This window comes from Gekko japonicus, unplaced genomic scaffold (assembly GCF_001447785.1).
Source record: "Gekko japonicus isolate JY-2015 unplaced genomic scaffold, Gekko_japonicus_V1.1 scaffold2015, whole genome shotgun sequence".
NCBI classification, from domain to species: Eukaryota; Metazoa; Chordata; class Lepidosauria; order Squamata; family Gekkonidae; genus Gekko; species Gekko japonicus.
This window is the reverse complement of record NW_015160281.1, coordinates 224,123-239,700: the sequence shown is the minus strand read 5'-3', so window position 1 is coordinate 239,700 and position 15,578 is coordinate 224,123. Positions and strand designations below refer to the sequence as shown.

Here is a 15,578-nt window from a genome sequence, read left to right as displayed (position 1 = left end):
TTTTGCTGTAGGGAACACAAGTGGTAGCTAGGGTTGCCAGTTCTGGGCTGGGAAATAGCTGGAGATTTTGGGAGTGGAGCCTGGGGAAGGCAGGGTTTGGGCGTTCCCTCTAAGCCGAGTGAGCGTGAGCGAGCTCACAGTTCTTTAGCCTCCGGCTCACACACTTTTGCCTTCGCTCAGGGAGGAGGCCTCCAGAGCAAACTCATTGGTGCAGCAGCCCAATCGCTGAATCACAACTTTAATGTTGGTAGCTCACCAAGTAGAAATTTTGGCTCATAAGACTCCACACCTTAGACGGAGCTCAGGGGAGGGACCTCAGCAGGGTTTAATGCCATCGAATCCAGCTTCTAAAGTGGATGTTTTCCCCAGAGGAACTGATCTTGGTCACCTGGAGATTAATTGTAATAGCAGGAGGTGCCACCTAGAGGTTGGCAAGACTAGTGGTAATCAATGTTCCTTCTAAGCTGTGGAGTCTTGTGAGCAAAAAGTCTACTTTGTGAGCTCCTGGCATTAAAGTTGTGAGCGAGCGATTGGGCTGCTGCCTAAATTAGTCTGCTCTGAAGCCATCCTTCCTGAGCTAAGACAACTCAGTCTCCCTACTCCGAGTGGGGCCTGGAGTTTTCCTGGAATTACAATTGATCTATGGACGACAGAGGTAAATTACTCTAGGAAAGGGCGGCATCAGAGGCCAGGGTGAAATCTATGACATCGCCTCCCTGCTGAGTTCCCTCACCAAACCCTGCCCGCCTCAGGCTCCACCTCAAAATCTCAAGGAATTTCCCAGCTTGCACCTGGCAACCTTATCATCCATTCTTTTTACAGCGCCTTCTCAAGTGGTTAAGACACTGAACTGCAGGCTGTGGAAGGTCAGTAGTTCAGCAGTTCGAGACCCGAGTGTGCCGCAAGACAGGGTGAGCTCCCGTCTCTAGTTCCAGCTCCTGCCAACCTAGCAGTTCGAAAGCAAGAAATTGCAAGTAGATAAATAGGTACCACTCCAGTGGGAAGGTAACAGCGTTCCGTGCACCTTGGTGTCTAGTCATGCCGGCCACATGACCACGGAAATGTCTTTGGACTGCACATTTTGTAAAAAGCTCTGCTTTGGTACAAATTGCACGAGTAGCAAGCATAATCCCGCCAGGAGTCGTTCAGATCTCTCCAGCCTCCTTCCCTAGTTCAGCCACTAGGCTGGGATGCCAGTGTGCATTTCACGTGGAGACAGCGTGATTTCATGCCAACTATGACTGCCAACTCCAGGTTGCAAATACCTGGAGATTTTGGGGGAAGGGGGGAGCCAGGTGGTTGCCAGGTCAGCCCTGGCCACCGGCAGGGGATGGGGCGTAAGGTTGCCAGCTGCAGGCTGGGAAACGCCTGGAGATTTGGGGACGGAGCCTGGGAAGGACATGGACCTCAGATGGGCACAATGCCCCAGAGTCCATCCTCCAAAGCAACCATTTCCTCCAGGGGAAACTGGAGACTACAGAGATGAGCTGGAATTCCAGGGGATCCCCAGGTCCCACCTGGAGGCATCGCACAACCTCAGTGGAGCACAATGCCACAGAGTCCACCCTCCAAAGCAGCCATTTTCTCCATGGGGACTGATCTCTGTGGTCTGGAGCAGTGTTCCCTCTAAGCTGAGTTAGTGTGAGCTAGCTCACAGATTTTTAGCCTCCAGCTCACACATTTTTGTCTTAGCTCAGGAAGGATGGCTCCAAAGCAAACTAATTTATGCAGCAGCCAAATTGCTTGCTCACAACTTTAATGGCAGTAACTCACAAAGTAGAATTTTTGCTCACAAGACTCCACAGCTTAGGGGGAGCATTGGTCTGGAGATGAGCTGGAATTCCGGGGGATCCCCAGGCCCCACCTGGAGGCTGGCATCCCTGGACCTCAGTGGGGCACAAGGCCACAGAGTCCACCTTCCAAAGCAGCCATTTTCTCCATGGGGACTGATCTCTGTGGTCTGGAGATGAGCTGTGATTCTGGGGGATCCCCAGGTCCCACCTGGAGGCTGGCATCCCTGAATCTCAGGGGGGTACAGTGCCACGGGGTCCCCCCTACAAAGCAGCCCTTTTCTCCAGGGGGACTAATTTCCGGAGTCTGGAGATGAACTGTAATTCCAGGGGATCCTCAGGCCAGAGGCTGGCATCCCTGGACCTAAGTGGGTTACAAGGCCACAGAGTCCCCCCTCCAAAGCAGCCATTTCCTCCAGGAGGACTGATCTCTGTAGTCTGGAGAGGAGCTGGAATTCCGGTGGTCCCCAGGCCCCACCTGGAGGCTGGCATCCCTGAACCTCAGTGGGGCACAAGGCCACAGAGTCCCCTCTCCAAAGCAGCCATTTCCTCCAGGGGAAACTGGTCTCTGTCGTATGGAGATGAGCTGTAATTCCAGGGGATCCCCAGGCCCCACCTGGAGGCTGGCATCCCTAAACCTCAGGGGGGCACAGTGCCACGGAGTCCCTCCTCCAAAGCAGCCATTTTCTTCAGGGGAAACTGATCACCGTCGTCTGGAGATGAGCTGTAATTCCAGGGGATCCCCAGGCCCCACCTGGAGGCTGGCACCCCCGAACCTCAGAGAGTTGCCAGTTCGATGTGGGGAAATACCTGGAGATTTGGGGGGTGGAGCCTGAAGAGTGCGGGGTTTGGGGAGGGGCTTCAATGCGGTATAATGCCATAGAGTCCACCTTCCACCATGGCCATTTTCTCCAGGCTGAACTGGTCTCTCAGTTGTAATAGCAGGAGTCCAGCCACCTCCTGGAGGTTGGCAACCCAACAGGAAGCCCATCCTCCAAAGCAACCATTTTCTCCAGAGGAACTGATAGTCTCTGTCGTCTGCGGATCAGTTGCATTTCTGGGAGGTCACCTGGCTCAGAAGGATTGCCATGCCAACCTCCAGGTGGCGCCTGGGTACCTCCCAGAATAACAACCATGTCTCCTTCCTTGCTCTTTTCAGATGGGGTAGCCATGCCGGTCTGTAGCAGCAAAATGTCATAGAAATCCGGGGGCGCCAGAGGTGAACAAAATTGCCTTTCTGCATATTGGATTCCCCTGTTCTCTCTTTCCCCGCTGTGCGATCCCTTTGGATCTGTTGGAGCTTTAAAGCACCATTTCTCACTCCGTGGAGGAAACCCATAGATACACATATATAAAGTTCTGTATTTAAGACCCTCCCTCACCTCACTCAGATCTGAGAGGGCAGGACTATGAGGGCGATGCTTAAAGCCCGTCGCAGAAGCCTCGCCTCAAAAGAAAAGCTGGATTTCCATTGGTCCGCACACGTGCCACTCAAACTGTATCCCCGCCTCTCTTTCCATGACCGTTAGAGAGCCAGTAAGAGAGGCGTGGCCAGAAGAATTAGGGGGTGGGGCAAGGGACTTCCGTTCGCTCGAAGGCAAAGTTCATAGGCGTGGCCTAGAGAGGGTAAAACTGAGAGGGGGAGGGACGTGGCGTCGAGGAGGCGTCTCCCACCAACTTCCTTGACCTATTAGGGAAGGCGGTGACCGCTTTGCGTCAGAGCCGGCCAATGAGAACCGCCGCGCGCCAAACCGGGCCCCCCGAAGCGACCAATCGAGCGTGGGCTCCCATGTCAATCAGATGTAACAGACAGGGCAGTCTCCCGTTTAGGCGCGCGAGGAATTTCAAACGTCCGGGGAGGGCGAAAAAGGAGCGGGGCTTATAAAAGGGGGAGGGAATGAAGCGGATGAATCAGACGCCGCCGCCTCTGGTGCCGCCCGGCGCGGTCGCTGCTTGGCGGATAACGGGCCTCTCAGCCGCGGTCTGTTAAGGCTAGAAATAAGTTTTCCCGTGAAGTTCCTTTCGCGCTCTCCGATTGGAGCAGGCGGACCACGCCCCTCGGCTGAGGTGAGGCCCTGCGCGCGCGGTGTGTGGATGTGGGGGGGGGGGGAGTGGAAACCGAAAGTCCGGCGGCGGGATCCCTCGAGGTCCTCTAGTCTGACCCCCGCGCTTTTCCAAGCCGGAAGTCCCGCGCGAGCCGGTAAAGCCGGGGTTGTTGGTGGTGGGCTGAGGTCTGGGAAGGCTTTTGTCTGGATCCCCGTTGGGCTATAAAAACTTACAGCGACTCTGGCCCAGTTAGTTGCACTGTGCCTACCTCGTAGGGTTGTTGTGCCAACAAAACGGAGGAGGGAGGGAACGTGCTTGCAGTCATGAATGTTTTGTTTGTTTTGCTTTAAGGGTGCTGCTCTTACGGCCAATTCGGCTCTGAACAGCGTCGCACTAAGACTAAAAAGGAAGGAATTTTATTTAATACATGTATCGATACATTATAAAAATTTAGTGCTACTTTTAAGGCTTCGTTGACTGAGAAAAGAACTTGGCAACTGCCAAATGTAATATTAAAATTACAATCCACCCCTGCTAAAAGGAACCTCAAATGATCCAGTTCACACCTAGAGTTCTGGATATAAGATTTGATCCAACTATCTCTTGCCTCATTAGGCAAATCACAGTCGAATAGAAAGTGTTGAAGGGGGTCTGTTTGGCCGGAACCGCACTGGTACAGTTGCTCAGAGTAAGGCCCCTTATTTAAGCGTCCCAGTAGCTTCCCTGATGGAATAGCCTTCAATCTAGCCTGAATGCATTGGAGGAAAGGCAGGGTGAAAACATGTTCTGGGTAGAAACCTGGAATTACTGAACCTGAGTGAGTTAACCTAGAGGGTATTCTGGCAAACCTCAATAGCATGATAAAAAGTAGAGACATCACCCTGCCAACAAAAGTCCGTATGGTCAAAGCAGTGGTATTCCCAGTAGTCATGTATGGCTGCGAGAGTTGGACTATAAGGAAGGCCGAGCGCCGAAGAATAGATTTCTTTTGAACTATGGTGCTGGAGAAGACTCTAGAGAGTCCCTTGGACTGCAAGAAGATCAAATCAGTCCATCCTAAAAGAAATCAATCCTGACTGTTCCCTGGAAGGCCAGATAATGAAACTGAAGCTCAAATACTTTGGCCACCCAATGAGAAGGGAGCACTCACTGGAGAAGAAGACCCTGATGCTGGGAAGGACTGAAGGTCAAAGAAGACGGGGACGGCAAAGGATGAGATGGTTAGACAGTGTCATAGATGCAATGAACATGAAATTGAGCCAACTTCGGAGAACGGCGGAAGACAGGAAGGCCTGGCGTGATCTGGTCCATGGGGTCGCAAAGAGTCGGACTCGACTGTGCGACTGAACAACAACAAATTCTGTCTTGCCCTGATGTGCTTTGACCCAGAGGGTAAAAAGGTAAGGTCGGGATTGGTGTGTTTGTTGAAGGTCTGGAAGGCTTGAGTCCCAGTGACATCTTTTAGTGCCCTTGCCCTGTCAGTTGCCCTCTCGTTAAAGTTTTGGCCTACCTCACAGGGCTGTTGTAAGTCTAAAATGTAGGAAGGGGAATCGTACTTCAGCGGTTCGAGACCCGAGTGCTGCGTGATGGAGTGAGCTCCCGTCTCTGGCTCCAGCTCCTGCCAATCTAGCAGTTCGAAAGCAAGAAATTGCAAGTAGATAAATGGGTACCCCTTCGGTGGGAAGGTAACAGCGTTTCTTGTGCCTCGGCGTCGAGTCATGCCGGCCACATGACCACGGAGAAGTCTTTGGACAGCGCTGGCTCTTCGGCTTGGAAACGGAGATGAGCACCAGAACCCTAGAGTCGGATTCGACTGCCTTTGGAGGAAGGGAAACCTTTACCTAGGGTAAAAACACATGCTAGGTATAAATCTGGAATGACTGAACTTGGGCGAGTTACCCTCATGTCTTCTGACCTGCCTCAATGTGGTTCGACCCGGGGGGTAAAAGGGGTTGATGTGTTTGTCTATGGTCTTTTGGTGTAGTGTGCGGACTCTAATCTGGGAGAACCGGGTTTGATTCCCCACTCCTCCACTTGCACCTGGCTGGATGACCTTGGGCAAGCCGTAGTTCTGATAAGAGCGGTCCTTGAAAAAGAGCCGTTTCTGTCAAGAGCTCTCTCAGCCCCACCCACCTCACAGGGTGTCTGTTGTGGGGAGGGGAAGGGAAAGGAGTCTGTAAACCGCTCTGAGACTTCTCTGGGTACTGAAGGGCAGGGTATAAATCCAATCTCCTCTTCTTCTTTATTATTAATCTCTTCTTCTTCTTCATTATTATTATTTATTTACCACATTCAACTTTTTAGGCTGCCCTTCCCTGCAAGCAGGTCTCCGAGTGGCTCACATCAAAACCAACACAATAATCCGTGAAATAACATTAAAAACTACTTAAAACAATGTATCAGTCAAACAATACATTACACTGTCTAAGGTGACAAGAAAGTTCTGTTCCCATCAGCTCTCTGGGTAAAGGGGGTGGTGGGGAGGGGCGAGGAGGAGAGCATGAGAGTGCCAGCTGTCTCTGTCCTCAACTGAATGCCTGGCGGAACGTCTCTGCCTTGCAGGCCCTACGGAGGCTTGGGTCCAATGAAGTCCTTTTCTCCCTTTCTCACAAGACAAGAACTCGTGGGTACTCCGTGAAATTGCTGAGCAGTTGGGTTAGAACAGATAAAAGGAAGTCCTTCACCCAAAGAGTGATTAACACACGGGATTCACTGCCGCAGGAGGTGGCAGTTGCTACAAGCATGGACGGCTTCAAAAGGGAATTGGATAAACATCTGGAGCAGAGGTCCATCAGTTACTATTAGCCACAATAGCGGTGGCTATTGGCTATAATTGCGGTGGCTCAAGTGGTTAAGACGCTGAACTGCAGGCTGTGGAAGGTCGGTAGTTCAGCAGTTCGAGACCCGAGTGTGCCGCAAGACAGGGTGAGCTCCCGTCTCTAGTTCCAGCTCCTGCCAACCTAGCAGTTCGAAAGCAAGAAATTGCAAGTAGATAAATAGGTACCACTTCGGTGGGAAGGTAACAGCGTTCCGTGCGCCTTGGTGTTTAGTCATGCCGGCCACATGACCACGGAAACGTCTTTGGACAGCGCTGGCTCTTCGGCTTTGAAACGGAGATGAGCACCGCAACCCTAGAGTCGGATTCGACTGGCTTTCGAGCAAGGGAACCTTTACCTTTATAGATAGGAACTCTCGGTCTGGGGCAAGTGATGCTCTGTCTTCTTGGTGCTGGGGGGGGGAGCAACTGTCCACCTGGCCCCGCTGGTGGACCTCCTGAGGGCACCTGGTATTTTTGGCCACTGTGACGGAGTGTTGAACTGGATGCGCCATTGGTCTGATCCAACATCGGCTTCTCTTATGTTCCCTTGGTGACCTTGGCCTAATCAGTTGCCTCCCTCTTAATCTTGCCTACTTCACAGCAAGTGAGTTATTCTAAAGTGCTTTCTGACATGCCCCAATGTGGTTTGACCCGGGGGGGGGGGCGCTCTTCCTCTCTTGCTATTAAATGGGCGGGGCGCACTGGAAGGCTGTGACCAGGTGATATTATTCCTTCTGCCTTTTCCGATCGTGGCTTTGGCTGCTTTTTACTTAGAAGCCTTGGGGGTGCAGCCCTTGTCTCCCCCCCCCCCCACTTCCTTGCCTGTGTTCTCTGTTGAGCTTTGGGCCTACTTCTCCCCCGTGGCCGAAAACCTGTGTTTGGGCTGCGCCCTTTCCGACAGCAGGTGGAGGCCGAGCGATCCTTCACCTGCCCAAACAGAGTGTGTTCTGGCTCAGCCGCATTCCTGAGACGTCAGTGCCTCTGCTAAATAAAAATATTTTCTGCACGCAGGAGTTCTCCAGTTGCAGTAAGTTCCTGAAGGGGCCGGGCAACCAATTGCTCCTCCGCCCTCTCGCCTAACAGAAAGGCCACTCTCTGAAGCAGTGTGTCCCGGGTTCAAGGGTACCTCCTTGATGCAAACTGGGTTTGGGCTTTCTGCAGTGTCACTCTGCACTTGGCCCTCGACAGCCCCATGGAGGCGGAGTAGCTGTTGCATCGTCCCGAGGAAGCAGCACTCGTCTGCTTGCGTGTCAGCGCTGCTGCGGAAAGCAGAAGTCTTTTTCTGGCCTGTCTCCAGGCAGCAACATCCTCCCCCCATACTTGCCAAAGCGGATAGAACTCTATTAGTCACTAGGGTGACATAAGACCGTTTGCCACAGCAGGAGACGATGGTTCTCGTCTTTGCATCCTTTGGATTTGGTGAGCACTTTGTGATCTCGGTATGGCGAGAGGCCCCGGTTCTGCGGTAAAGCATCTGCTTGGCATGCGGATGGCCCCAGGTTCAATCCCCAGCATCTCCAGTGGAAAGGAACCAGACCACTGGTGATGTGAAAGACCTCAGCCTAAGACCCTGGAGAGCAGCTGCCAGTCTGAGTAGACAATACTGACTTTGAGAGAACCAGTTTGGTGTGGTGGTTAGGAGCGTAGACTCTAATCTGGGAGAACCAGGTTTGATTCCCCACGCCTTCACATGCAGCTGCTGGTGTGAGCTTGGGTCAGGCATGAGTTCTCTCAGAGCTGTTCTCTCAGGAGCAGTCCTCGAGAGGGCTCTCTCAGCCCCACCTGCCTCACAGGGTGTCTGTTGTGGGGAGCGGAAGGGAAAGGAGATTGTAAGCCGCTCTCAGACTCCTTTGGGTAGTGAAGGGCGGGGTACAAATCCAATCTCTTCCTCTTTGATGGACAACGGGCCTGATTCAGTAGAAGGCAGCGTTGTGTGCTTCTGTGTGTTTCATAGAAGTGAGCCGTTCTCCCGAGAGATTTTCTCTGTGATCACGGGAAACTCGAGTATTTGGTTCCCCTTCCCTGATGTTTTTGGGGCTGGAATACACGCTGAGGTTTGTAGTTTTTGTAGAGAACCCCCTCTTTTCTCCTTGTCTGTCATGGTCACGGTTGAGGGATGCAAGCTTTGGTCCACCTGGCCGTGTTGAAGTGTCTTTCAGTGTACCTCCGGGTTGAAGGACAGGTTTCTCAGTGTGGCGTCGCTCGGCTCAAGTACAAACCACAAACTGTCCTGGGTTTGCCAAGGGAGCCCAGATTTCCTCTCCGGCTGGCAGTGGCCCTGGAAAGCGCTGTCAAGTCGCAGCTGACTAATGGCGACCCCGTCGGGCTTTCGAGGCAAGAGACGTTTCGGGTAGGTTGCTGTTGCCTGCCTCTGCGGAGCAATCCTGGACTTCCTTGGTGGTCTCCCGTCCAAACAGTCGCTGGGGCCAGCTCTGCTTTAGCTTCTGAGATCTAATGAGATCAGGCCAGCCATTCGAGTCAGGGTGTTGTGCTTTGGGGTCTCTTTTAGTGATCAGTTCCTTCGATGTTTCTCCCGTGCGCTGTGGTTTGGTTGTTGCCGTGGTTGTACATTTTCCCACTGTCTCCCCCCAAATCATAGAACCGTAGAGTGGGAAGGGGCCACACAGGCCATCTAGTCCAGCCCCCTGCTCAATGCAGGAACAGCCTAGACCAGTGGGGGCGAACCTATGGCACGGGTGCCAGAGGTGGCACTCAGAGCCCTCTCTGTGGGCACATGTGCCATCGCCCCAGCCAGGCCCAGACCATCAATAAAGTGTCGAATTCTCTGCCAAATAATTTTAAGTAGATGAAGGCATTTGGGATTGCTTTCCTTACTTTCTTTGGATCATCTTAAGTTAACGTATGAGTTGTTTTTTCTAAAGTAAAAGCTCAGTATTCAGGTTAGATTGCCGTGTTGGCACTTCGCGATAAATAAGTGGGTTTTGGGTCGCAGTTTGGGCACTCGTTCTCTAAAAGGTTCGCCATCACTGGCCTAGAGCATCCCTGACAAGGCGTTTGTCCAGCCGCTGCTTGAAGACTGCCACCACCTCCCGAGGCAGCCAATTCCACTGTGGCACAACTCTGAGTGTTGAAAAGTTTTTCGTAATAGCCAGCCGGTACCTTCCCACCCGTAATTTAAACCCAGTATACTGTGAGTCCTCTCCTCTGCTGCCAACAGGAACAGCTCCCTGCCCTCCTCTACGTGACAGCCCTTCAGATACTCCAAGAGAGCAATCATGTCCCCCCCTCAACGTCCTCTTCTCCAAACTGAACATTCCCAAGTCCCTCGGCCTTTCTTCACAGGGCTTGGTCTCTGGGTTGCCATTCTCCCTGTGACCTGGATGGCCCAGGCTTGCCTGATCTTTTCAGATCTGGGAAGCTAAGCAGGGTCAACAGTGGGAGGGCTTCTGGAGTTCTGGCCCCGCTGGTGGACCTCCTGATGGCCCCTGGGTTTGGGCCACCGTGTGACACAGAGTGCTGGACTGGATGGGCCACTGTCCTGATCCAACATGGCTTCCCTTATGTTCTTATGTCTGGAGCAGTGATGGTCTGTCTTCTTGGTGCTGGAGGGGGGGGGAACAGTGGGAGGGCTTCTGGAGTTCTGGCCCCGCTGGTGGACCTCATGATGGCCCCTGGGTTTTGGCCCCTGTGTGACACAGAGTGCTGGACTGGATGGGCCATTGGCCTGATCCAACATGGCTTCCCTTATGTTCTTATGTCTGGGGCAGGGATGCTGTGTTCTCTTGGTGCTTGGGGGGGGGCTACAGTGGGAGGGCTTCTGGAGTTCTGGCCCTGCTGGCGTACCTCCTGATGACCCCTGGGTTTGGGCCACCGTGTGACACAGAGTGCTGGACTGGATGGGCCACTGGCCTGATTCCAACATGGCCCTTGTCGGTGCTTGGATGGGAGGCCGCCAAGGGAAGTCCAGGGTCACTCTGCCGAGGAAGGCAATGGCAAACCACCTGTTCGCCTTTAGCCCTGAAGACCTCTTGAGGGGGTCTCCATAAGTTGGCTGCAACTTGGCGGCACTTGACACACACCCAGGGAGGGGCCCGATGTGGCGTTTCAGCCAGGGCCCCATCTATGTTGTGTGTCTCAACAGGGGAAGGTGAAATAGGAGCCGAGTGCGTTGAAGGACTGGTGGGGGAGTCTCCCCCCCTTAGCAGAGCTATCACCGGTGTTCCTAAGTTAGCTGAGTGAAGCTCTGCCTCAGGTTCCATCTGTTTGGGCACCAAGTGGGGTCCTTGAGTTAAGTGTGGTCTGCAGGTGAAACCCCTTCTTCTGAGATGGGGCAGGTATGGAGCGCTTGCGTGTCAATGTACTTGTGATGTGGCGTATTAGGCAGCTTGTTACCAGCATTCGACCTGTACATATGTGATCACAGCATGGGGGCACGTGTGGGATACTTAAGGAGGAAGGGCCCTGGATCACGTCCTGTATAAAACGGGCCATGAGGGTGTGGGTCTCCCAAACGAGGTCCAGAGCTGCAGGATGGTTAACATAAGAACATAAAGGAAGCCAATGTTGGATCAGGCCAATGGCCCTTCCAGTCCAACACTCTGTCACACAGTGGCCAAAAATACCAGGTGCTCTCAGGAGGTCCACCAGCGGGGCCGGGACACTAGAAGCCCTCCCACTGTTGCCCCCCCCCCAAGCCCCAAAAATACAGAGCATCCCTTGCCCCAGACTGAGAGCCCCTATCTATACCTTGTTGCTAATAGCCACTGATGGACCTCTGCTCCATATGCTTATCCAGTTCCCTCTTGAAGCTGTCGATGCCTGTAGCTGCCACCACCTCCCGTGGCAGTGAATTCTGTGTGTTAATGAAGGATTTCCTTTTATCCGTTCTAACCCGACCGCTCAGCAATTTCATTGAGTGCCCACGAGTTCCTGTATTGTGAGAAAGGGAGAAAAGTATCTCTTTTTCTACCTGCTCTATCCCAGGCATAATCTTATAAACCTCGATCATGTCACCCCTCAGCTGTTGTTAGGGATCAGTTTTGCCTTTCCTCGTAAGTAATGCACGGTGGCCTGTTCAACCTGTCCTTCGTAACCGGCCCAAATTAAATGCACAAGCTGGAAGCAGGCATAGCCCTCCCTGGACAGAGGCCGCACTACTCTGAATCCCAGAGTTCAGGTCTTGCAGGGGGTGGCGGTTGCCTTTCTCTTGAACCAGAGAGGCATCTGTCTGTCTGTGCTTGGAAGATGACCTCACCCAGGCATTTTGTCTATATTCCATGAGAGGGTCGGCCCAGTTGGATCTGACCTCTCGCTCCTAACAGCTTAGGTTCCTGTATCCCTTCAAGAGCCACCTGCTTCGATGTGTCCTCTGATAGTCAGCGAAGCCTGTCCACAGTCTGGTTTGGTGTCCTGGTTAAGTGCGCGGACTCTAATCTGGGAGAACTGGGTTTGATTCCCCACTCCTCCACGTGCACCTGGCTGGATGACCTTGGGCAAGCCGTAGTTCTGATAGAAGAAGAAGAAGAGATTGGATTTATACCCCACCCTTCACTACCCAGAGGACTCTCAGAGCGGCTTACAAACTCTTTTCCCTTCCCCTCCCCACAACAGACACCCTGTGAGGTAGGTGGGGCTGAGAGAGCTCTTGACAGAAACTGCTCTTTTTCAAGGACAGCTCTGAGAGAACTATGGCTTGCCCAAGGTCATCCAGCCAGGTGCAAGTGGAGGAGTGGGGAATCAAACCTGGTTCTCCCAGATTAGAGTCCACGCACTTAACCACTACACCAAGCTGTTCTTGAAAAAGAGCCGTTTCTGTCAGAGCTCTCTCAGCCCCACCTACCTCCCAGGGTGTCTGTGGTGGGGAGGGGAAGGGAAAGGAGTTTGTAAGCCGCTCTGAGACTCTTTTGGGTAGTGAAGGGCGGGGTATAAACCCAATCTCCTCTTCTTCTGCCTGCTTCATGGGGCCAGGCCGAGGATGCCCACAGAGGTGTTCTCAGTGACTCCTCCCAAGCCTTGAGTTTTCTTCTTTTCCCCGGTTTCTTCCAGAAGAAACGCAGGGCAGTGCCTCTTTGAGCTGTTGAGAAGGGGAGGGGGGCCTACATACAATCAAGAGCTTCTCCCGCCTCTCACAGTGGCACTACTGTCCTCTTGTTTGGCTTTATTGTAGCCACCCGTTTGTACCATGCTGGAGGCAAGACAAACTTGGATCAACGAGGGATCGGGAGGCCGTTTGGGAACACGCACCGGCGTTTGGCAGGATGTCACCCGGCTGCCTCTCTTCCATTATGGAAACCTAAAAACGTGCGCCGTGTGTAACTAATGGCCCTTTAAGTGGTGGTGCCTGCCATCTGGGCCAAAACAGATTAGCAGCGCAGTTCTAACCAGAGTTGCATCTTTCTTAGCCTGGGGTGTTGAGCTCATTTGTTAGGAGGGCCAGATCTGACATAAATGAGACCTTGTCGGGCCGGGCTACGTGTGTCATGAAATATAATGCCAGGTAGTGGAGCTATCAACTTTATAAAGGACACAAACGCAGAGAGGTTTTTTTTACTTAAAATAAAAACATGCTTAAAACATTAGCTGTGTAGGCTACAAACCTACTTTTGATTTATCAACATTCACCACAGAGATCTCATGCTCAGAGTTCTGAGTCTAGGACCCAGGGGAAAACATGCAATGACTGAGTGATTAAGAGAGTCTGGCGAAGCAAGCTATGATACAGGAGTAGAACTGGAAACAGGAGACGGCCAGTTCCACTGCGGGCCTGATGGAAGCCCTTCAGGGGCCTGATCTGGCCCCCGGGCCGCATTTTTGACACCCCTGTTCTAAGCTGATTTGAAGTGAATTGGTCTATTAAGGTGTAAGTCTGTTTAGGATAGCACTCTAAAGCTCCCAGTGAGTAAGTATTTTCATCTCTCATTCTTTCGGCCTTGACTCTTTCTTTCCCAGACACATCCCTGAAAAACTTGCTCAGTTCTGAGGTTAGAGGTTGGCAGCTCCGGGTTTGGAGATTCCTGGCGATTTGGAGGTGTGGCGCCTAGGGAGAGCAGGGTATGACTGCTATAGGGTCCACCCTCCAGAAGCAGCTGTTTTCTCCAGGGGAACTGATCTGTTGTCTGGAGATCAATTGTAATCTCTGGAGATCTCTAGGCCCCTCCTGGAGGTTATGGAAAAATATATGACACTGTGTATAATAGATGAAGGGGCTGCAGTGGCTCAGTGGTTAAGAGGTTGAGCTGCAGACCGGAAGGCCGGTAGTTCGGCTGTTCGAGACCCGGGTGCCGCATGACAGAGTGAGCTCCCGTCTCTGGCCCCGGCTCCTGCCAACCTAGCAGTTCGAAAGCAAGAAATTGCAAGTAGGTAAATAGGTACCACTTTGGTGGGAAGGTAACAGCGTTCCGTGTGCGTTTAGTCATGCCGGCCACATGACCACGGGAACGTCTTCGGACAGCGCTGGCTCTTCGGCTTTGAAACGGAGATGAGCACCGTAACCCTAGAGTCAGATTCGACTGGCTTTCGAGCAAGGGAAACCTTTACCTTTACTTTATAATAGATGTATGCTTAAGGTAGATCTGTTTTCTGCTTTTTATTTTTTAAATTTTTCTATACTATTATATAAATTAGTGTCCAGTATTATCAAATATAGGTTCACCGAAAGAATACATCAGAGTGCGGGTTTACGCTACGCTCAAACATTCAAACAGCCCCTTGTCAGTTTCACAATTTCTAGTCCCAGGGGACTCTAATAATTTACCTGCATGGAATACAATCCTTTTCAAGGAGAGTGATATACATACAAGACACAGGGTGCACTAAATTCTCTTTGAGTATAGAACTCTTAAAATACCAGCGTTTTTCTAGGCCCCCATTGGAACCCTTGGGGCAAACATAATAACTTACCTAGGAGAAGCATCTCTCTCCAGTGCCATCAGTCAGTTCTATCCGGCAGCCTCCCAGAGGTTGGCTACACCGACTCTAGTGCCAGCTCCCCAAACGCTGCCAACCAATGTGAACAGACACTACAGTTTTCTTCAAGAGCTCTGCTAGTGAGCCAGTGTGGTGTAGTGGTTAAGTGGGTGGACTCTAATCTGGGAGAACCGGGTTTGATTCCCCAGTCCTTCATGTGCAGCTGCTGGATGACCTTGGGTCAGTCACAAGTTCTCTCAGAGCTGTTTTCTCAGGAGCAGTTCCCTCAGAGCTCTCTCAGCCCCACCTACCTCCCAGGCAGTGTTCCCTCTAAGCTGAGTTAGTGTGAGCTAGCTCACAGTTTATTAGCCTCCAGCTCACACGTTTTCATTTTAGCTCAGGGAGGATGGCTCCAGAGCAAACTAATTTATGCAGTAGCCAAACCGCTTACTCATAACTTTTAATGTCAGTAGCTCACAAAGTAGAATTTTTGCTCACAAGATTCCACAGCTTAGAGGGAACATTGCTCCCAGGGTGTCTGTTGTGGGGAGGGGAAGGGAAAGGCGATTGTGAGCCTCTCTGAGACTCCTTTGGGTAGTAAAGGGCGGTATATAAATCCAATCTCTTCTCTTCTTGTTGTTGTTATGGGGCGGAGCCACACACAGAGAGGAAGCTGAAGTGCTGGATAGAGATGCAAAATTTCTGGAAATTTTGACGCTCGGAAAAAAAACGGGCTTTTTTCCGGAAAAAAAGGAAATTTTCAGGAAAATTGAAAAAAATGCAACATTAGCACTTTTTTTTTCTTTTCCAGATTGAAAGTCATTCTGTTATTTTAGGACCATAAAATTTGACTAATACCCACCCACATGCAAAAACAAAGCTGAAAGCTTTTTCTTTCCTTCTGACCACAGCACCTCCTAAAGGAAGAAATGCCTCTTGTTCTTGCATGGGAGAGTTCAGTTTGTAACCTAGGACTTGCTTGTCCTCAGTGCACAGAAATTAGATCAATCTGATACCATATATATATATATATATATATTAGAAATGATTTGGAAAAA

The 15,578-nt window shown here is 51.8% G+C and overlaps 1 protein-coding gene across 1 annotated transcript in view; it reads left to right on the top strand.

The window, feature by feature from the left end:
• The first annotated feature begins 3,672 nt into the window (after nt 1-3,672).
• The window catches only part of LOC107114020 (protein bicaudal D homolog 2-like), a 30,310-nt gene continuing 18,404 nt past the window's right edge, over nt 3,673-15,578 (top strand). The window contains exon 1 of the mRNA XM_015415444.1: nt 3,673-3,857. The gene's annotated coding sequence lies outside the window, so the exon portion shown is untranslated. The remainder of the gene's footprint in view (nt 3,858-15,578) is intronic.